This window comes from Nothobranchius furzeri, chromosome 2 (assembly GCF_043380555.1).
Source record: "Nothobranchius furzeri strain GRZ-AD chromosome 2, NfurGRZ-RIMD1, whole genome shotgun sequence".
Lineage (NCBI taxonomy): Eukaryota > Metazoa > Chordata > Actinopteri > Cyprinodontiformes > Nothobranchiidae > Nothobranchius > Nothobranchius furzeri.
The window spans coordinates 13,041,292-13,063,390 of NC_091742.1; the positions used below are offsets into that span (position 1 = coordinate 13,041,292).

The window sequence follows — 22,099 nt, forward strand, 5'->3', positions numbered from 1 at the left end:
TGTAAATCACTCTTCTTTCCTTTCTTTTTTTTAATGCAACTTCAGTGAAGTTATTAATCACAAGTATAGCATTTGACCAGAGTTGCCTCTTGGAGAGCTGAAGACAGGAAGAGAAACATGGCTGCGATTCTGCAACATAGTACTACTAGATGCTAACCGGGTGTTAATATGTGCAAAGCGTGAAATGACTGTACTGAACGATGTAAGCTATAGATACGCCGTGTACCTGTGTTGTTTTTCAGACACTTTTTCTTGTTATAATTACATTAACTGTATTTGTGCAAGTAGTACATTAAATGCAAACATGTTCTTGGAGAAAAGAGTTCAGGTGAGTAAATTTGTGCAGATTTGTGACTCTGTCCTTGTAGAGCTGCAGTTGGAGATACGAGATCATAAATGTTATGAAGTAAAAGCATCTAGACCAACCATTATAGGTCAGTCTAGTCACGCTCCGGTCCAGCCTATGCAGGTCTACCTTTGGCCTGGCTAAGTTCTAGTCGGGCCAATCACAGTGCCCTGTAGAGAGACGATGGGTGGGCTTAGCCAATGCAGCAGAGCTTTTCTGTTTTGTTTAGTGTTTAGGATGACGGCAGAGCTGCGACAGAGTAAAACAACCAACCCTAACCAAGATGGCTGTAGCCCAGGAATGACATTACTTTCAAGTGGCTTTGGCGTCAACCTTGGACGATTTAGACTTGGGCTTTTCTTTGAGACGTGAGCACATAGAGGTATGCAGACTGCCCTGTTGACTGATTTCCATCACTATGAATACATAACATTGCTCCTGGCTCTGATAGGTCCTAGCGCTGTCCAATAGCGTGCAGAGAGTTTGAAAAGCAACCGTAGATTCTGCTCCACCTCCGAGCTCTGTCTCTGGGTCGTGGCCAGACATATTCACATAAATAAGACCAGGCTAGAAAAGGTAAAGACAAACACTTTTCTCTTCTGGCACTCACAGAGCACGGTCGCTTCTGCTTTGCTCCTTATCTGCTTTTCCCAAGGCTCTTTTTGCCCCGTCTGCCTTCAGAGCGCTTCTCTGCATTTCCTCTGGAAATCACTATTTTTCAGAAATGGATTTAATTAATGGGTCATTCAATGCGATTGATAAGATTTTTCTACGATGAGAACGGAGGAGGGGGCTCGCGCTTGCTCTCACGGGACACACGCAGCGGGATATATGCTCGATTCCTGGAAGAAGTGGAATGTCATCTGTCTCTCTTAGCTGTCCATTGAGGACGTCGAAGATGTGTGGATATTTGGCCTGATGATCACTGGATTTCTTCTTATTGGAATGGGAGGATATCTGGTTTTCCGTAAAATTGGGATGATGGGAGCGATTGGAGGGCGACCCGCATCCAGGGACGGCACCGTCCGGGCGGAGACCTTACAGACTGGGACGTTATTCGAGGTGAATCGCAAGCTGGACAATGTCTTAGCTGCGTTACCGGTGTTAGTGCGCAAAATGGATGTCATCTCGGAGAGGGTCACCGGACGGTGTGGAGATGTTTAATCACCGAATTGGCTTCACTGGAGGATTTGAATGATCAATGCAGACTTTAAGGCAGAGAGGAAAATTATCTCTGCCTGACCCAAACAAAGTCGTTATCGAATCTGATGCCATAAGCAGCCTTGGAGTTGTGTGCAAAAACCCCCACGATGGAAGGAATGCAGACAACTGCTGTGAAAACCCTAACACCCCCCCACCCCCCCACCCCCACCACCCGCCTTCAGATTGTGGTCTTGCACCGAGGTCATCAAGTTGGAGGCACTTGCTGTGCTCTGTGCTTTCCCGTGACCTCCCTCCCACCTGTGGATTCAGTTGGCCGAGCGCCACACAGGCAGCTCCCGCTGAGGAAACCAGGGTCCCAGCCCCTCCCCCCTACCTACCGGGTCTCATGTTGTGAACTGTGACGTTCGTGCTTGTATGTTGGGTGTTTTTTTGCATAGAAGAGCTACACCCTGCCGGTGTAACTCTGTTAATGCCTTTTTCTCCCTCCCCGAACTCTCCTCATGTAATCCCCTCTTCATCTACTGAAATGAGCACCGTTATGGCTGCTCTCGCAGTCTGCCTGTATCTGTCCTGTCTATATGTGTGTGTGTAATCTTGGTCAAGCTGTACTGTGGAGTCAAGTTCCTATGCTCTGGATCGCTGGAGCGCTGGCAATAAAATTCTTTCTGATTCTGATTCTGATTGTAGACCTTTTCACCATAAACACTCAACTACAGCTCTCACAGCAGTGTGGAAAAATGTCTGTTTTCTGTTTTAATCAGGGCAAAAAAGGTCAGTTTAAGATCAAAGTTCAAACATTCAGGATTTTCTGCTAGAGAGCAGACTTCCTGGTTCCACCTGCTACAGCAAAGCACCAGACCATCCCACACCCACCACCGTGTTTGGAAAGGTCTGTTTGTGTTGCATGAAAACGAGAAGAAAACTATTCCTTCAGAAATTCATAACATCGTAGTTTTCCTGCTGATACCAAAACATTTCACCTCTTATTTCATTTATGCTACACCGCTACACGTCTACTACACTCAGACCTAAAACTCGTATTCTTTGTGTTTAATCAAAGTCCAGAGTCTGAGATTAGATTTTTTTTTACTGCAGGTACGAGGTACTTTATAAGCATGTGTTTTATCCCACATTCACGTTTGTTTGAAAGAAAAATAGTTAAAGAGTCCTGAATTTATAAACAGCTCAAGTTTGGAGTCAAATTTTTCCACCTTTATAATGTCATGTCTCAGTTCAGCCACTAGATGGCAGATTCACCCCATAAGCTCCCTCTGGTTCCTGCTTTGATTCTAATGCAAAATCCTGAGGATGTAGTCAGTCATTTATCATTCTTGTGTAGCCCAACGGGCCATCATATATAAATATATATATAGATGCATTTAGGTGTCACATTCACACATTAAACTCAGAACATTTAAAATCAGACACTTTTTTTCTTCCTTGGAGCAGAAAAAAACTGATCTGCAGCAAACAAATGGAGAGATCTTGGTTATATTTGGGGGTTAAAAAGACTGTGAATCATTTGTTCATCGCCTCATCTGAGCTGTTAATGCTGTGAACTCATTAAAGCTTTTTCTTTTCAGAGATTTGTAATAATAATGAATGTTCAAGTGAAAGTGTTGACTGGTGGAAAGATGTGACAGCTGAGTGTCTCCCACCAGACCAAGTGACACACAGACACACGTACAAACTAACACGTCGCCGTGCACGCCAGCACCCACGTACAAACACTATCCTTGCTTGCATGCATGTATGTGCACACGCAGGGAGGGAGTTTGATGTTTCTTGTGTGAACAATCCTAAAAATTACCATCATCATCGTTTTGTGCAGCGCTGATCCTTGCCACATTCCTCCAGGTCTCACAGTTGTCTGACATTCAGCCATATGGTGTGTGTGTGTGTGTGTGTGTGTGTGTGTGTGTGTGTGTGTGTGTGTGTGTGTGTGTGTGTGTGTGTGTGTGTGTGTGTGTTATAAGCCTGCTTTCCTTGTTTTTGTTGTGGATGATTCAGGTTAGATGTGCAGGATTTCTGAAGATGGAAACATGAAGTAAAGCAACTTTTTGTTGCAAAGAAACAAAACAAAACCCACATTTTTGTGCAGTTTAATTGCTAATCTAACTAACACGTCTCAAACTAGAGCCTCGTCCTATCTTCTCATGGAGAGAAGCTGCAAAGATTTTACTTTTGTGATATTTATTTTCACTCCTTCCAAAAACTGAAAGGTGGTTGCCGGTGGCCGTTATGGCTGCTCTCGTGGTCTGCCTGTATCTGTTCTGTCTATATGTGTGTGTGTAATCTTGGTCAGGCTTTTCTGTGGAGTCAAGTTCCTATGCTCTGGTTCGCTGGAGCGCTGGCAATAAAATTCTTTCTGATTCTGATTCTAATATTTGTGCCTAGCTGCATGTATGGACTTTCATGTGTGGAGTTGATAAATAAACTACTGAACAGACTGCGTGCGTGCATGCGTGTGTGTGTGTGTGTGTGTGTGTGTGTGTGTGTGTGTGTGTGTGTGTGTGTGTGTGTGTGTGTTTGCAACTTGCCTCCTGAACCACTGCATGGATTTCTGTGAAATTTAGAGCATGCAAATCTACTGCTGATTAGCCCTCTCCAATATGGCCGCCACAGCTAGTTGACATTGATAAACACAAAAAATGCCTAAAAGGGCTCATTTTAAGATTCTGAGCCACAATTTAGAATTTAGTTTAGATCAGAGAGGGAAGCTTCTCCTCCAACCTGGAGAGGTGAACGGGGAGGGGCTTCTGTTCTAATTATCCTGTTTGTGACATCACAATGAGGGACCTTTTGAAACGTCTCATTTTACGCACATTATTCCTGAAAGCAAACATAGGCAACAAAATGGATGGATGGGTTTTTGTCGCTTTGGGAGTGTTAATGGACGCAGTAGAGTCCCACATGGTCACACAAAAGGATGCAAAAAGTAAGTTTTAATAAAAAGTCCTCTGTATGTCATTGATTCAAAAGCACTGATTGAGTGAATAAACGTCTTCTTTACTGTCTGGTAAATGACATTAATGAGATGTCTTCAATACCACCAGTCCCATGAGAAAAGGTTCAGTCACAACACCAAGCAGACTCCTCTGAGGCGAACATCATCAGCACCCAGCGTTCTGTTAGGGTCACCAAAGAGATGCTGGATTCAGGACCACCAGAGGTCCTTTAATACGGCCACTCCCCAACCTGAAATACCCGCTCAGCAGCTATAATTAAACCATCCACTCCAGCATCCAACCAGGCTAGACCCTGTCTCCCCCAGCTACTCTACTGCAAACAGGCTGTGTTGCTTTTCAGCCTTAGCGTGCCAGAGGATCGGAGCAGAAAATAGACTCTAAATCACACATTCAGATGAAGCCGTGTAGGTGGAGGCTTTCTTGTGCAGCCAGATCTTACACTGAATCATTTTGTCCTCTTATTTTCTGCCACCTGTAGTCGCCTTGTGCCGTTTTTTTTTAAAGCTGCATGTGTTCTTGAAAAGCTCTTCTATTAACCAAACACAGCAAATAAAGACTGAAGGAAGCTGGTGCAGCAGCTGTAGGACTCGAGCACAAGTTCATGTGCAGCAAGCAGGTGGATGAAAGTAGCTTCAGATCGAAAATAGCAACAAATAAGAAATGGCAGGAATTTCTGAAACAGTAGTATAATCATTTGTCAGATACAGATATTAAATTTAGTGACACAATTGCAAAGAAAACCTACTAATGTTGGATATTTTTCTTTAGAGGAGTGTTTGTCACAAGTCGGCTTTCTATGTTCGTTCTGTGTTTTCTATCCAATTTCCTTTTTGGGATTTTTCGTTATACACAGCTGGAGCTACCGCCGCCTTCATCAAAGCAAACGTATACGGCAGAGGACGCCAGAACATGTCGGCAAAGGTAAAAACAGGCTTTCAGGCCAGTTTTTTTTTAATTCTGTGGTTAGAAATAATAAATGCATATGCTTTTGTGTTTGGGGTGCCATTTGTAAAGGCAAACAGTCGTAATTTAACAACAATATTTTGGGTTATTTAGCCTCTAATTAGAAAGAAGAAATGGGAGTTCATTTTTCAAAGTCATTTTTCCACCGTTATTCATACATTTAGAAATGTTGAAGTAAGTTGAGTGTAAACTCATTTGCTGAGTTTATCAGTTTACACTTTATTGTGTTGGAATGTATTTTATGGGAAGCACTTTGGTCAGCTCTCATGTTGTTTGTAAACGTGCTATACAAATAACACACACACACACACACACACACACACACACACACACACACACACACACACACACACACACACACACACACACACACACACACACACACACACACACACACACACACACACAGACACAATGAGGGATATAATAGCAACTGACAAACAAGCTTTTTGGTGCAATGTTCTTAAAATCTGTGTTGTTTGTTTCTGTTTTACATAAAACTTAATAAAACCAGGACCTTCTTTCTCCTTTAACAATAAAACAATGCAATTCCTTTTTTTTGCGGCAAGATCACACTGAGATGAGCAGCAAGGCAACAAATGCATAAAAAATCGATCTGTTTCATTTAATGCAGGTTCAGTTTTCAAGACAAATAACTATTAGCATGCAGAAATTATGCCACACGACGGAGAGCACAAATCAACCGTGTTTCAGGAGTCAAACGTGCATTCGTGAAGCCTGGTTAACTATTTTAATCACAGCCAGGAAAGACAGCCTCTGTCTGAAGTGTGCACGGTGAATCACTGCATCAGCAACTCTTCATGCTTTAATCCTGATTCCTTCCTTTTTAAAATCCTGTTAGAGGCACTGAGAATAGACGTGCTTCTGCATTTCAGTGCTGTCTGCATATGGGGATTTTTTTTAGTTATTTGACAGTTAATCACATTTGCTTTCTGCGTGTGCCGGCGTGATAAAGGCTGCAGCTGACCCACGCTGCATGAGGTGAACGCATGAATGCAAGTTGACATGAGGATAGACTGTATCGGTGACACATCCTAACATCTGAGCTGAATGGCGTCTTTTTCTCTTTTTTAACATTTATTTTTCCCAATCCCATCAGAGTGCTTCCTGGCCAACCACCATCTTGCTCCTGCCCACGTTGCCCCATGTGAAGCTGAGGATAAAAAAAAACGTCTCCTCGGGACAATCAGCGTTATTTCTGGTGAGGAAGCGTTCTGTGTGCTCGTGTTTGCGTGCACGCCAGGCGGGGGTGGCTGGTGTGATTGAGAGGCAGCAGCAGAGCAGAACTGTGTGTGCTTTTATATGTATAGGCGCCAGAGTGTGCACATCCCCTTGAAAAGGGTCCAACTCCGAGGTTCTTGTTCTGCAGGGCTCTGTGATGTCATCCTCCCACCTTTCCACTGTGTTTTCACACCAGCATGAGTCAACCTGCTCTTTATGGGGATTTATAAGTGTGCACACAGTTCCAAGCAGGAGGTATTGTGAACTTGTGTTCTGACACTGCCTTTGTTTTTGCAAACATACGTTAAGAGACTTTCCTGCACCCTACAAAGGAACAGCGGGGTCACAAGGATCATAGCGCAGCACGGCTTTTAACAAGTTGCTTCAGTGTTTATAAAAATCCTGCTTTCATAAGTAACACATTTATCAGACGCTCGTAATTGAATTACTCCCCATGGGATGTGACTGTTTGAGTAGCTGATGGGAAAACATGCAAATGAGAAGAAACTTCCAAGGAAAAGAAAGAGAAAATATTCGAACCCCTTATCTGTTTTGTCTTTTTTGTCACATAAATGTTCAAACATCAAAATTAAGACCTTGAAGGTCAAATCCTATGCTGACCTGTCTCATATTTATAAAAAATACTTCTCAATCATCCCCAGTGATTTTAGAGTAAATGTGTTGCAGAGCATTAAGGAAGCTGTGGGATTTCTGGTTCCATCTGGAGTAAAACGAACAGAAAAGAACACACCAACACCCAAACACGATGGTGGCAGTGTGATGGTCTGGGGCTGCTTTGCTGAACTGGGACCTGGACCACTTGCTGAATTCAAAGCAGAAAATCTGGAAGGAGAAAATTACCTTGAAGGAAACAAGCGGATTTTGTATTTAAACGTTTTCACTGGCAGACTTTCAAGTTGCATTACTATTAAAAATGAAGTGATCTTTATTTTGACCCAGATTTAGAAGAGCAGGTTAACTGTAAACTCGTTTTTAATGTTTGTAATCGGTCACGCTGAGATTTTCATGCAGGCTAAACATGACAATAGTCTCCTACACCTATCTTCTGCATTAGCTTCTGATAGAAAACAGATGGAGAAACTCTAGGATTAGAAATGCCTGACAGATCTATGTCACACCTTTGACCTTTGACCCAGCTCTTACCCTGGATTCTCATGTCAGTTCTCTTGTTCGCTCTTCCTTCTTCCATCTCAGAAACATTGCTAAGCTGAGTCCCATTCTGTCCCGCTCTGAACTTGAGACAGTTCTCCACACCTTCATCTCCTCACACTTAGACTACTGTAACTCTCTTTTCACGTGTCTGAGCAGAACCTCCCTGAACCGTCTACAGGTGGTTCAGAATGCCTGTGCTCGGCTTCTGACCAAGTCCTCCAAACACACCCACATCACCCCGCTTCTCCTCCAGCTTCACTGGCTGCCAGTCAACTTCAGGGTTCATTTCAAGATCCTGGTTCTGGTCTATAGGGCCTTACATGGACAAGCACCATCTTACATTGGTGATCTTCTTAGTCCCTACACCCCCAGCAGGTCCCTGAGGTCCAGTGACCAAAGCCTACTGGTTGTGCAGTACCAGGCTAAAGACCAAAGGTGACAGATCATCTGCTGCTGTGGCCCCCGGACTCTGGACCTCTCTCCCCCTGAACCAGAGATCACTAGACTCAGTGGTCTCCTTTAAAAAGCAGCTGAAGACTCACCTGTTCACGCTGGTTTTGTGTGACCTTCCTCATCCTCTCTTTATTCTGCTCTCCCCATCTATTCCACCTTCCTCAGGATCCACTGATTTCCCTCTTTCCTATTCACTCTCTCTTTCTCTTTCTTTACATTTTAATCACAATTGTCTATTTTTTTGCTCATTTTAAATTTATATTTTAATCATTTTCTAAAATCATTTTTATATTTTTACATTTTTTGTTTTTGTGATGCGCCTCGTGATTTTTATCTTGAGGCGCTATAGAAAAGATCTCTTCTTCTTCTTCTTCTTCTTCTTCTTCACACTATCACTTAACATTCATGGACACCTATCTTGATTTGCTGATGTTGGTTTAGCGTCCTGGAAACAGCAGAGAACGTCTCTGCTAGTAGAAGCTAACAGTTAGCATTAGCAACTTCAGGCTTGTGTTATTTGTGGAGATAAAACATCAGCGCTGCAAGTCAGTGGTAGAGTTGTGTTGCTGTTATCCAATCAGAGGCGAGATCTCCAAATATCAGGAAACAAGACTCCAAATCCAGTCACCCGAGGCCTCTTTCTCTGACTTCCACATCCTTAAACAGGCACACCAGACCCCCCCCCCCCCCAGAGAACGACTTACAAGACATTAATTCCTACTAGAGATGACTGCATATCTATTAAAAATGTGAATAAAGTTGTGTATTGTTTAACATCAGATTGTTATTCTGACATTTCAGTGAAAGTTTAATTCCCACAGAAAGCTGCGAAGTCTGCAGAGTTCTCGCAACATTAACGGGAGTAAACATATGTTTTGCTAAAATATTTCAGTGATGTTGGAAAAAAAATTGAAATATTTCTTCATCCATCCAATCATTTTCAGCTGCTTATCCGGAGTCGGGTCTCGGGGGCAACAGCCTAAGCAGAGAGGCCCAGATTTCCCTCTCCCCTGCCACTTGAGACAGCTCTTCTGAAGGAATCCCAAGGCATTGACTGGCCAGCTCCTCCGGGGAAATCCCAAGGTGTTCCCTGGCCAGGTGAGAGACATATTCCCTCCAACGTGTCCTGGGTTTACCTTTAGGCCTCCTCTCAGTTGGACCTGCCCGGAAAACCTCACCAGCCATCCAGGAGGCATCCTGCCCAGATGCCCGAGCCACCTCAACTAGTCAGGATTCTAAAATGAACTCTAAAGTTAGCGGGTAACCAGTGTGGAGACATCAGAATAGGAGTGATGTGCCCCCCCCCCCCCCCCCCCCCACACACACACACACACACCTGCCCGCTCCACAAAACTGTCTAGTGCGGTTTTTGGTCAGCAGGGGGCAGCAGAGTGGTGCCAAATATGTAACCGATCAGGTTTATAACTCAACAATCACTGAAATCAATCTTAAAGCTCTAGCATTAAGTTTAAGAACTATCTGTTGTTACTTTAAATCTGGATTTTTAAAAATTTAGAACAAAAACCTGAGGTAGCACACAGGTTGAGTTCATAATAAATTATCAATAAAATTAACGTATACGGAACAATAAAAGCTCTTCAAACAATTAAAATGATGTGAAAAATGAAATCTTGTACGCTTCTTACTTCCACTTTCTCACATCTCCAGAAATCTAAGCATTAATCTTTTATGCTTCCTAAGTACTTTGACTAGTTTACAGGCACATCAATGAGTGAAGTCTGTTCATCTGGGTGTGTTGCCAACATGTCTCCATAACTCTTTAATCTTAACTGAATTACATTATGTGGCTAACCCAATTAGACTACTAATCCTTGGGTTAGGAGGTCTCCAGAGAACAATACTAACCTCCCACACAAATATCCGCCACAAGACAGAACGGGGTAAGTTAGGACTCATGTAGCTTCAGGATGGTTTCTAATGACAGTGATCTGTTTTTCTTTGTCTTTATTAGATTCTTATGTAATCCTGGATGACATTTTAGAAGAATGGATGCCTGGATAATGAGTTAAAATCACAGGAAGGCAGCGTGAACAGAGAAAAGATGAACTACTGTCAGAAGGAACAAATGATTAATTCTAGAAAAGGAATAAATGGAGAAAAGAGGTGAATTCCTGTGACTCTCTCTCTCTCTTCATGTTGGTACCTGCTGAGCTGCTTTAATTCGTGCAATGCTATTTCTCTTATCTAATTAAAAATGTATGATTTGATAATTAATGCATGTGTGGTAAGCAAGAAGGTGGAATTTGCAAAGGCCAAGTGTTGTTACATAAATTTGACGATTAGTCACAGTTTATTTTTACATATTTACACGACATTGTTGGTTCTTATGTTTTTTTGTTTTGTTTGTTTGTTTTTAAAGTATTTGACACACAGAAGGATGTATTTTGTTGATTTGCTCCACCCAAGGCCGGATTAACCATATGGGCAACTGGGCAATTGCCCAGGGCCCACAAATTCTAAAGGGCCCAGGGCAGCAAGGGCACGAGCAAATTACTGTATCTGTAATCTCCCGCTTTATATTAAACTAGTGTGACCGTACGTCCTGTTTTCCCCGGACATGTCCGCTTTTCACTCTGTCCGGGATGTCCGGGTTCTTGTATTGATGAAAATGTCCGGCTTTTCATCCAGGAGCAGGGATGGGGGAGCTGTATATACACATTCAGGGGAGCCGGAAAAAGGTTTTCTACCTATATTCTATATTATCATTCATGGACTCTTTTCAGCAGAGAGCGGCAGAGCGATGATCGGTGCGCAGCGCTCCAGGCTGCTGCGTCCAGCGCACGGTCCATTCTCAAAGTGGCGCAACCAAAAAACTATAATTAACACACGATCGTTAATGTCCGCACATGTTCTCTACTTTCTGTCTCATTTGTGCTTGAAGCGGTCTGCCACTGCGGAGCTCATCACCTTTGCTGCGGTGATTTCACCTCACTGACGCATCGAAACGCGCTCTCCGCTTTGTGGTCAGGAGATCCCTTTGATCTGCTCAAAAGTAACTGATGAGGTGAAAAAGTAAGAATCCAGGCAGCAGATTTTCTGGAGAGTTTAGAGGAGATGCAGGAAGAAGAGAGACAGACAGGACAGGAAAATATAGTTAAATAAAAACAAAAAAACAAAACAAAGTGTTGAAAAGTAAAATGTAGGTAGATTTATCTCCACTACACGTTTTTACCTGTATAAAACAATAAGTTATACACATGTCATATTTATACATCTGATTCAATTCAGATCACCTTCACAACTCAGTCACACACCCAGGGCCGTTTCAAGACATTTTGGGGGCCAAGGCAAAATGACCCCCCCCCCACCCCCACCCCCAGTGTTTATAAAAGCCCCTCAGACATTACTGACATGTTCTAATATTATCAGATGAAAAACTAAATTATCAGACATGCTGTCTCATCTGCTTCTTTTCTAAACTTGCAAAAAGTAACAAAACCATCTGAAAGCCGCTATTTGTGGATTCTCTGAAAGTTTCCATGGAGTGTGTGACAACTTATTTTTTCATTGATCCTATCGTCTAATCTCACAACTGAAACATGCATCCTTAATAATCTGTACAGAGGAAGCGTACCGATGCTGTACTAAAACAAAAGTTATAATTTATTATTAATAAAGCCTTGTTGCAGCACTAAAGCAGAAAAATGAGATTTTGCAGTAAATATGCTAAATATTTACATATGAATTGTTTTAGAGCCCTTTTATTGGCAGAATCTGATATTAATTTAGTTCTTACAAAAAAATGGGTCCCAGCGTTGTGTGGCGTTGCCATAGTGTGACATCATAGGCACAGATCCCCTGTCCTCTTTTTTGGAAATGGAAATATGATCACCCTGTATTAAACAAACTGTCCACCCGGGCTTTTGCACTGCACAGAGACTGTTCGCTTTGAACATCAGTTGAGAGTCAGTCTCTTGTAGACTGACCAATGAAGAGAGGGCCTCAAGTTAAGACTCTCTCCTCATTGGTCAGTCCACACAGGGTCAAAGGTTACCCTGAGCGGGTTACGTGAAGTCAGGCATTCAAGTATTGAGTATATTTACTGCATATTACAGTAAAATATTCTGTATGTGACCATATTATGGTGATCCTTGGGTCGTGATGATGGGGCTCTTGAATATTGTTGCCCAGGGTACAACGAAGTCTTAATCTGGCCCTGGCTCCACCCAGTTTGAGTTCTCCAAACTGAGGCTGTTCAGAAAAGCTTTTTGCAGCAGGTAAGATATTACCTGTCCAAAACATCTCTGCTCAAATCCGCTCCAACAGGGCAAAGATGGCACTAAAACAGATAAAAGCAGACAAAATAAAGAATATTACATAAAAATTATAAAAATCAATTTGCAACAGGAAAATATAACAATAAAAACATTAAATATTAGGAGGAATATGAGCAGGGAGATCAGTGTTTGCTATATTAAAGCACAGAGGGCATCAGTATTCCCCTATCCAGACTAGGAATGAGTTAGAAATTTTAGGAATTACTGAGTTTAAGATCAATTTTTAGATTTTTTTTTAAAGAAGCTACTGAAACTGCTGTACTGTCCTCAAAACCACTAGTCCTTAAAAAGACCAGTCCTGTTTTACTGCATCACTTTCGGGGGAAAAATGCTCCCAATTCTGTAGAGATGAAAAAGGCTGCCTCGGAGACTTCTTAAAGATGTGAGTTAATGTCATGGTCTAAAATAACTCTTAGAATTTTCTCAGCAGCTCCAAAAGCCAAGATAATGAGTAAATGGTGCAGTGATAAGTCGACTAAGAGCAGATAATAAAGTGGTCAACCAAAATGTTCCAACAGCTCGTTAACCATTTGTCATTTTTAGTAGGTACATTTTGAGAGATACATTCAATATATATATATATATATATATATATATATATATATATATATATATATATATATATATATATAAACTGTTAACTTTCTGTGTGCAAACAGGAAAATGTCATTTTTGGCATTATGTAATATTCTCTTTTGAAAAATTTATGTTTTAATTGAAGGAAGCAATTAAATTTAATGGAAGTTTTACACCAATCCTAAATTCTAAATAAAATAATCTTGATTATAGTCTAAGGAGCTTTGAAAGAAAAGCGTCTGGACTTCTTTGAGTTGCTTGAAGACGTTTCACCTGTCATCCGAGAGGCTTCTTCAGTTCTAAGGTCAAATGGTGGAGTCCCAGATTTAAACCCAGTGGGAGTTTCCCCCCGAAGAGGGAACAAAAGACCCCCTGATGATCTTCTACATAAACACATGAGCCAAGGTGTGAGGGTGGGTGTGGGTTCTATTCAGCCAGAGTTTCGGGTGAGCTCATTGTGAAGCCTGGCCCCACCCTATCATGTGAATTCCTGAGGTCAGATGGCCCAGGATATGCGTGGGCGGGCGTTGAGGCATCTGGGAAGGGATCTCAAAACTGGATAGATGGAAGACAAGTGCATTTCAACACTAAATTTTCTGTTTATTGTCTATTATAAAAAACGAATTATTCTTAAAGTTCAAGTACTGTCACATAAAGCACTTTTCTTATAGAAAACATGCCATTTACCCAAGAAAATTTATATAAACTGACATGAAATTAAATTGAATGTTCAAAGAATCAGACAGACTCAGTGAATTAAATATATCTCAAAAACACTCTTCGCTTAAAGAGCAAGTCAACCCCTACCAGATTCTAACTCCACTCCCACTTCATGTTTGAAAAATGCAACAAAAGCTGTTGCCTGGCAGACCGAGAGGGCGGAGCTGCTAACAAATACACACACACACAGGCTCATGACAGCATTGTGACATCATAATGTACCAGTTTACATCATAGCATACCTCTTAGCCAATAGCGGTGGCAGATTTAAATTAGAATACAGTGCAGAGTTTTTACCTGACAACGGCACAACACTGCCAGTTTTAGGCAGAATATTTAAAATTTAACTAAGATGCACTGAAGTGCCAAATTATTGACTACACGTGTCTGCAGCATGATTAGACACTCGCTTATTTAGTTTATCAGCAAAAAAACATTTATTTGGGGGTGACTTGCTCTTTAACTAAATCACTGATCATCCTTTCTCTGTTGCCAGAGCAACGCTCTGTCCTTTTCCCATCTAATCACAGTCCTATCGCGAGACTACGCCATCTCTACAAGTCTGAGCTGGTTAGGTATCGCGGGAATACAACAGGAGGCAAGGCAGTGACGTAATCGCCGTCGCGAGCTCGCGAGGCGGAGCGAACCGCTGCAACTTTGGTTGAACTTCTGATTTGAACGAAGCTGGAGGCGGTACCCGGATCCCACGGACAGCTGTAGCTCCCCGGAGGCTTTTTCGCTCTTCGGGTGACTTGATTTCTGTCACGGTTTGCGTTTGTCCGCGACTGACCGGCGAGAGCGTTATTTTCCTTCTTCTGGAGACCGACACGGAGGGAGTTATTAAAGGTAAGAGCACCCCTCCGTTGGTGTCCACACGGGAGACCTAGAATGGGGGAACCACCGAGGAGCTGCCACTCAGAAAAATCCAATTTCTACATATTGACATTTACTAATTGCTCGTGTGAGCCAAACAAAGCGTTAAGTAAACAGTATCCGGAGACAACTACAGAAAACTTTAGCTAGCAGACGGTAGCGCTGCTATTTAGGGCTTGTGCGGTTTTAGGTAACGACTCATTTTTATTAATTAGCTAAATTTATGTATTTCTATTATTTTGCGTGTCAGTGAATTGCGTCTATTTTAGGGTACCGTTCCTCATCTCAAGGCACACATCACTAAAGTGAAGAGGATTCATTCTGACTCTGAAAAACAAACAGGAAATGTGGCAAAATGAGCCCCCGATGAGGATAATTCTTGTTTATTTAAGATATTTTTTGCGTGACTGTTTGATAACCATGATAGCAGGCTGCAACCGCTGCCGTCGTGGTGTTTTTCCCCTCTAAAACACAGCAACAGTTATTTTCATTCGGGAAATGCAATCTAATTTATAGGTGATTTTGCTCTTTCATGGAAAGCTTTTGCTGTTACTTTTGATTTTGCCAGTCATCAGATGGGAATGCTTGGACATTCAGTCCTTCGTTGACGCTGTAAGGTGTTGAAGTGCGTTGCAATCTATCACAATGGTGCAAATGTGTGATTTTGCAGAGGGGTTTCATTCAGATGAGGCACGGAATAACCCAGTTTTGAGCATTTTGGTCTACACCTGAGTCATTCGTCAAAATGGCTGTCTGTGCAGTCTTGTTATAATTGATTAATAATGTAATTATGCTGTCATTGATTTTTTTCAAGCACAAATGAATAAAATATGCCTTACAGGGGATTACATTTAGCTTAATTTTGTTTTTAAACTAACTAAAGCTCGCTTTAAGGATGTTCTTTAACCCACGCTTGTGTCAGACCCTTTTTCTCTGCCCTAATGACACCCTGGGAGGAATTTTTTTTATTGTAAGTCGACCCCCCATAGGTGCTCTGTCTTCTGCTATTACTACCATCTCCACCTGTGGAGTCATGCCTGGGGCTACCAGCTCCAGCTCTCCAGGGTATCAACACAAACACTCAACATCCCCTTTGAGGAGCTAAAATATACATTAAAGACATCTTTATTTCATCATCGATAGGTCTCAGTTTTTGTTGCAGCACGATGGATAATTTATAACCGGGACTGCGTTAAAGCTGCTTTGAGTTTTTCTTTTTCTCGTGGCTGCTGCATCTGCTGAATCAAACCAATAATAATCTGATGTAGCAGATGAGCATCCCATGCCACCAGCGTCATCAGAGCTCATGAATGCCAAGGCTGAGCAGTTCTACAGGCTGTGGCGCATTTACAATATTAAGTAGGCTGCTGAAATTGCTTGTGTAGGTGGAGGCGCGCATGTTCTGTCACACATGTAGCCGCTGAATCAGAATTCTTGATTGATGGCTGACTGATTTTTAAGAGGTCTTGTGATGTGGAGAGTTTAAATCATCTGCTGGTTTTGGTTGGAAACTTTTCTTCAGATGTGGTTCAAATCTCTCATTGTCCGCTCCTTGTCTGTAAGCACAGAACTTACCAGGACCTTGTTTTTTTTTCTTTCAAGCTAATTCTTGAGGTTTGGGTTTTGTGTCTGCGGTGTGATTCGGATGTGGTCGTACTTCTTTTTGGCAAGACGGAGAAGTGGAGGACGTTTGCAATACGTCACTGACAGAAGCTGGTAATGAGGTCAGAGCTGTTTACACGCTCCCATGTGGTTATTGTTTTGGTTCTGGAACCACATTTTGAAATTTCTTCCACCAACGCTTCCACCCCTTCACCTTTTTAGATTTCTAACAGTCTCTGACTTTCTTCCTGTTAAGAGATGCATGCCAGGACTCTGACATTTTCATAATTTAAGGCCACAGTGTCGAGCATTTCTCCCCTGCCTTTGTTCCAGTCTATGAACGGGGCTCATGCTGATCTCCCCTGCTATCATAACATCTGCAATATTTGAAAAGACAAAATATAAAGTCTTTGTTTCTGTTCATTTTTCTTCCATTTCTTTTCTTTGACATCTTCAGGTGGAAAATCTCTTGATAAAGGTGGAGTCGTTCCTCAAATAAGTCATTCAAGAAACCTATATTTTGCAAAAACATATTTAAAAGGTCCAGCCACCTTTCTTCAGACGCCACACCTCCAGGACACAGAGTGCGGGACCCAACGGATGCTGTCAAACAGCCATAAATGCATAACTTTATCTTAGCTGTTCGACCCTGCCTTATTTCCTAACATAACACCTACGTTACAGCCGCGGAGCCTCGAGGCTTCTGACGGACACACAGTCCGATTCTGTTCAGAAGTGGGACAACTGGGACCTAGATCAGAGATCCAGCAGGGAGGACAGGGCTTGTTTCACTGGATACCCCGTCTGCTACTTCCTGTCAGGCTACATAACTGTGCAACAATGTAGCATGTTAGCTAATATAGCTAGCCTGGCTCTGGCTTTGCTTCCTATTCAGCTACTCCAAGCTGAGAACGTACAATTCATGCTTAGAGGGGGGAGGGATGGTAAGAGGGCGGTTTGACGGATGGATCAGGATTAGGGCTGAACGATTCTGGAAAATAATCTAATTGCGATTTTTTTTCTTCAATATTGCAACTGCAATTTAATTCACGATTATTTTCTTAAGGGGCTTTTCTCATTTTTCATCTAACAGAAGCAAAAAAAAAATAAAATAAAATCTATGTAACTTGTACTGAATATAAACAAGTTTATGTATCTACATATTTATCTAAATATCATATCAACATTTTGTATTTGAAGGTGCAATCCTTTGCAGCCAGGAGCATCCCTTGAAGGATCAGGGGTATTAGCATCAATTGTGAAAATTGATTTGCAGGAAAGAAGTGTGTCCCGTTTATTGAAGTCCTTTGTGTTTAGAGTTTTTGACGTCTTGTCCATGCAGAGCTTCTATGGTTCAGTTACGTTCATAGCTGCTGGCCAAAACTCCGTGGAGTTGAAGTCTCTTACGGTTTTCTAGTTTTACTAAAATATCTGTCTGTGCTTATTTGATTAATGGTGGTTTTTACATTCTATTAGACTCTGAATATAATCATTTGACACGTTCCTAATTCGTTATTTGTGAGAATGTAATCAGCGATATTAGCATTAGCATCCCTATGGGTTTTTCAGTGTATATTAGCATTTTGCTACCCACTCGCTGCCAGTCAAATCGCAGCCTTTGTGATTAGAAAATCTCCTTTTGTCGCATCGCAATTTTATTGCATATGCAACTAATCTTTTAGCCCTAGTCAGGATCCAGTCATTAAGAACGGGACGTTCACAATGACTGAATGAGGTTTATCCAGGATTGTACGTTTCAAATGCGATTACAGTTTTTCGTTTTAGGACAGAATATTTAATTTATCAGTTGCAATGAGCACGTGGTAAAAATGCTGCAGAAAAATGTCTCCATTTGCACATTTGACTAAAGATGCAAAAGTCACTTTTTTCTCTACTTATCAACATGTTCATCTTCATTACACCACAAGCAAAATCCATGTATCATATTGAAATATTTCAAATGGTAAAAGTCTCCCTAAAGACCTGAGTGCAGTTTTGCTTGAAACGTCCATGTCTGTGTAGTTTTGACGCGTTAGAAGTGCAAGCCAGCATTTTGTTTGCACTTAACAAACAGCCCTAGCGGTGTTTTCTCAGATATGTGAAACTGCAGATCTCTTTGATCCGTGGTGTTTGGAGAGACTAAAGCTGAAGCATTTTGATGCTTTACCTGGGCTTTTCATGGCAGCTAGAAAGGGAGAAATGGTGACACAAGATAAGGAGTTGATTTGACCTGAAATTTGAAGCCCCAAAATACATTTTCTGTTTCATGTTTTAGTTCAGAAATTTTCTCATTTTGCTTTAGATAGCTCATCTGGTAAATTAGCTCCTTAATTAGAGCTGCAAATGGATTATAGCACATTGAAGTGGTTGATTATAAAATAACTGCCTGTTTCAGATTATGACAGATGAGCAGAACTCTGTAAGAACGCCGTGAAACAATGACTGGGCAGGATAATCCATGCAGAAGTAAACGGAGAGAACATGCTGTACAGATGGAAAGCCCCGAGAGCATAAGAATAATCTAGATGTAAAAGAAAATGATGCTTTAATAGAGTTTCATCACCATGATATAAGTGAGAGTGCTCATCAAGATGACCAGTGGGTGTAAAATGTAAATATGACTTATTGAAGATGGGTCAGTTTATAGTAAAGAAGGAAAGCTCTGGATTTACTGGTTTGTTTACGTTTCAACCCTTTCCCTGTTTGGATCAAGACCAAAAGAACATGATTCTGGGTGTACGCAGCTGGAATGAGCTTCCTCAGGTTGGCTAGCCTAAAGCCGAGCGTGTACACTGTGCGACTTTTTCACTTTTTTGAGCCGATTTTCCAGTCGTGCGAGAAGCCACGACATCGGGGCGAGTTTTGCGCCGAGCGGTCGTGTAGTGTACAGGGGGTTACGAGAGGCGATTAACACCACGTGACCAGCCGCCGATCAGCAGTCGTGAGGTCGCAGGGACTTCTGGTGTGTTTAATATTTCGCTCGTCCCTCGTGATGGTATCGCACTGTTGAAGCGGCGCTGCGAGCAGCTGCGAGCAGCTACGATCCAAAAAAAGTATCAGAACCGCTCACGGCGCATGCGCGCGCAATCCTGCATCAACGCCGGCCGGTCGCTCGCTATTACCCTAATAACACACGCTGTTCGTTTTTGTTTCAACACGTTTTTTTACTCACAAAGATTGTCAAGAAAGCGTGTTTGTCGTGTTCATGTCAAATTAAACTGATCACAAAACACAGATTCACTTTCTTTATTTCGTTTTCCTCATCCAACCCCCATAAATCCCTGTGTGTCCTCCTGCAGCACTCCCGAAGGACAACAGGCAAGACAAAAAAGTCTGACGTGTTGAGTAAAAACTGCTATTTTTAGCACATTTTTAGGGCCGACGTGTTGCTACCAGACGTACAGTGTGAGCAGTCAGGTCGCATGCGAGAACTGGGTCGTACAGTGTGAGCACACGACTCGTGAGATCTGCTCTGCGAGGAAGTCGTACAGTTTGAGCTGAAGCTGAACGCTGCGAGTGAAAAAGTCGCACAGTGTACGCCCGGCTTTAGCCTCAGAGATAAGTGGAGGAGCTTGCAGTAGAGCCGCTGTTCCTTTGCATCCGAAGGAGTCACCCCCCTCTGGAAGTTTTCTGGGCACAACGGATCCCACTCAAAGCAAACCCAGACCTCACTGTTGGGAGTACCTATCTTCTTCAGCTAAGGAATGAATACCATGGGATTCCCCAGGAGGAGCTGTGTCATTAAGGGGATGGATGCCTGGACTCTTCTCCTGGACCTGCTACCACCTCGACCCTATGTAGAAGAAGGAAAACAGATGCATAGATTTAAATGGGAAATTGTAATCTTCCTTTGGAATCAAGATAAAGGTACATTTTTGTCCATAGTTGGAAAAAACCCAAAATGCTTATCCAAAGGTATTAATCTTAAAGTATGAGAATTAAAGATGTAATAGGAGATGTTTTTTTCTTGCTCTTTATGCAAGCATTTTGAAAATACAACCCAAATACCAGTCCCCTAAAGCTTGGTTTATGCTTGACGCATTTACTTTCCGCTTGGTGATGCGGCTCGCGGATGGAACGCGCTTCACAACTTGCAGCGTTTATGGTTCATGCGGCTTGTCTCTGCGGTGAGACAATATTCTCCCAAACTGTAGGGGGCAGCATGGAGCTCTATGGCATGCATCCAACACTACACCATAGTAGAAGTAAAAATTACCGTTGTTTACAACATGGCATTCCAGCATTTTTTAACGGCGTGCTCGTCTTTTCCGACAGTGCGAGCTATTTCTCTCCAAGAATTATTAACAACATGTTGATCACGGTGATCTTTGAGAGCTGAAGCATACAAATGTCTGTATTTACAAACCTCTGCCATAACTAGTTCTTGCCAGTCCGCCATGTTTTTCCGCGTCCGACCGTCCGTGTGGTTAGAAAATTTCCTAGGTGCGCTGTGTGGAAAGTTTGGGCCGTGCAGAGGCGCGGTGGAGGGGCGTGGTTGTTAAAACGAGGCTTTTCCAGGATTGTATGTCCAGAGGTCTTTACAAATATTCTTTTTTTTTTTTTTTTACCAAACTGAGCTCCTTCAGCAGATGACATCCAACTGTACATCTCCTTTAAGCCCCATGAGATGTCTAAGCTGCAGCTGTTACACACCTGCTTAGACTCTATCATAACCTGGATGGCTGGGAGCTTTCCACCGCTGAATGAAGATAAGACTGAGATCCTCATCTGTGCCCCAGACAAGCTGGTTCCCAAAGTCAGAGACTCTCTTGGTCAGCTTGCTTCTCACACCAAACCATCCGTATGAATCTTGGTGTGACCTTTGACCCAGCTCTCACCCTGGATTCTCATGTCAGTTCTCTTGTTCGCTCTTCCTTCTTCCATCTCAGGAACATTGCTAAGCTGAGTCCCATTCTGTCCCGCTCTGAACTTGAGACAGTTATCCACACCTTCATCTCCTCACACTTAGACTACTGTAACTCTCTTTTCACGTGTCTGAGCAGAACCTCCCTGAACCGTCTACAGGTGGTTCAGAATGCCTGTGTTCGGCTTCTGACCAAGTCCTCCAAATACACCCACATCACCCCGCTTCTCCTCCAGCTTCACTGGCTGCCAGTCAACTTCAGGGTTCATTTCAAGATCCTGCTTCTGGTCTATAGGGCCTTACATGGACAAGCACCATCTTACATTGGTGATCTTCTTAGTCCCTACACCCCCAGCAGGTCCCTGAGGTCCAGTGACCAAAGCCTACTGGTTGTGCAGCACCAGGCTAAAGGTCAAAGGTGACAGATCATTTGCTGCTGTGGCCCCCAGACTCTGGACCTCTCTCCCCCTGAGCCTGAGATCAGTGGTCTCCTTTAAACTCACCTGTTCACGCTTTGGTGAGACCTTCATCACCTCCCTCTCCTTGCTCTGTTCTTATCCCGCCTTTCCCGGGATCCACTGATTTCCCTCTTTCTTATTAATTTTCTCTTTCCCCTTCTTTACATTTTTGAATTACAATTTTAATTTTTTGTCATTTAAAACATTTTGTAATCTTTTTCATTTTGAGTTCATTAATATAATTTTTTAACCTTTTATAATATTTAAAATTTTTTGTTTTTGTGAAGTGCCTTGAGATTTTTGTCTTGAGAGGCGCTGTAGAAAAGATAGTTTTCTTTTTCTCTCTTGGTTGCCATTGGCATGTGAAGAGCATTTCAAGCAGTATGGCAAAAAATGCC

The 22,099-nt window shown here is 42.4% G+C and overlaps 1 protein-coding gene across 3 annotated transcripts in view; it reads left to right on the forward strand.

The window, feature by feature from the left end:
* The first annotated feature begins 14,572 nt into the window (after positions 1–14,572).
* Positions 14,573–22,099, forward strand: part of sipa1l1 (signal-induced proliferation-associated 1 like 1) — a 96,431-nt gene continuing 88,904 nt past the window's right edge. For 2 of the 3 annotated variants that reach the window (XM_015947694.3, XM_070544173.1), the window contains exon 1: positions 14,573–14,750. The gene's annotated coding sequence lies outside the window, so the exon portion shown is untranslated. Of the gene's footprint in view, positions 14,751–16,458; positions 16,502–22,099 lie in introns of those variants that run through there. The other variant, XM_054748873.2, reaches the window with a different exon arrangement.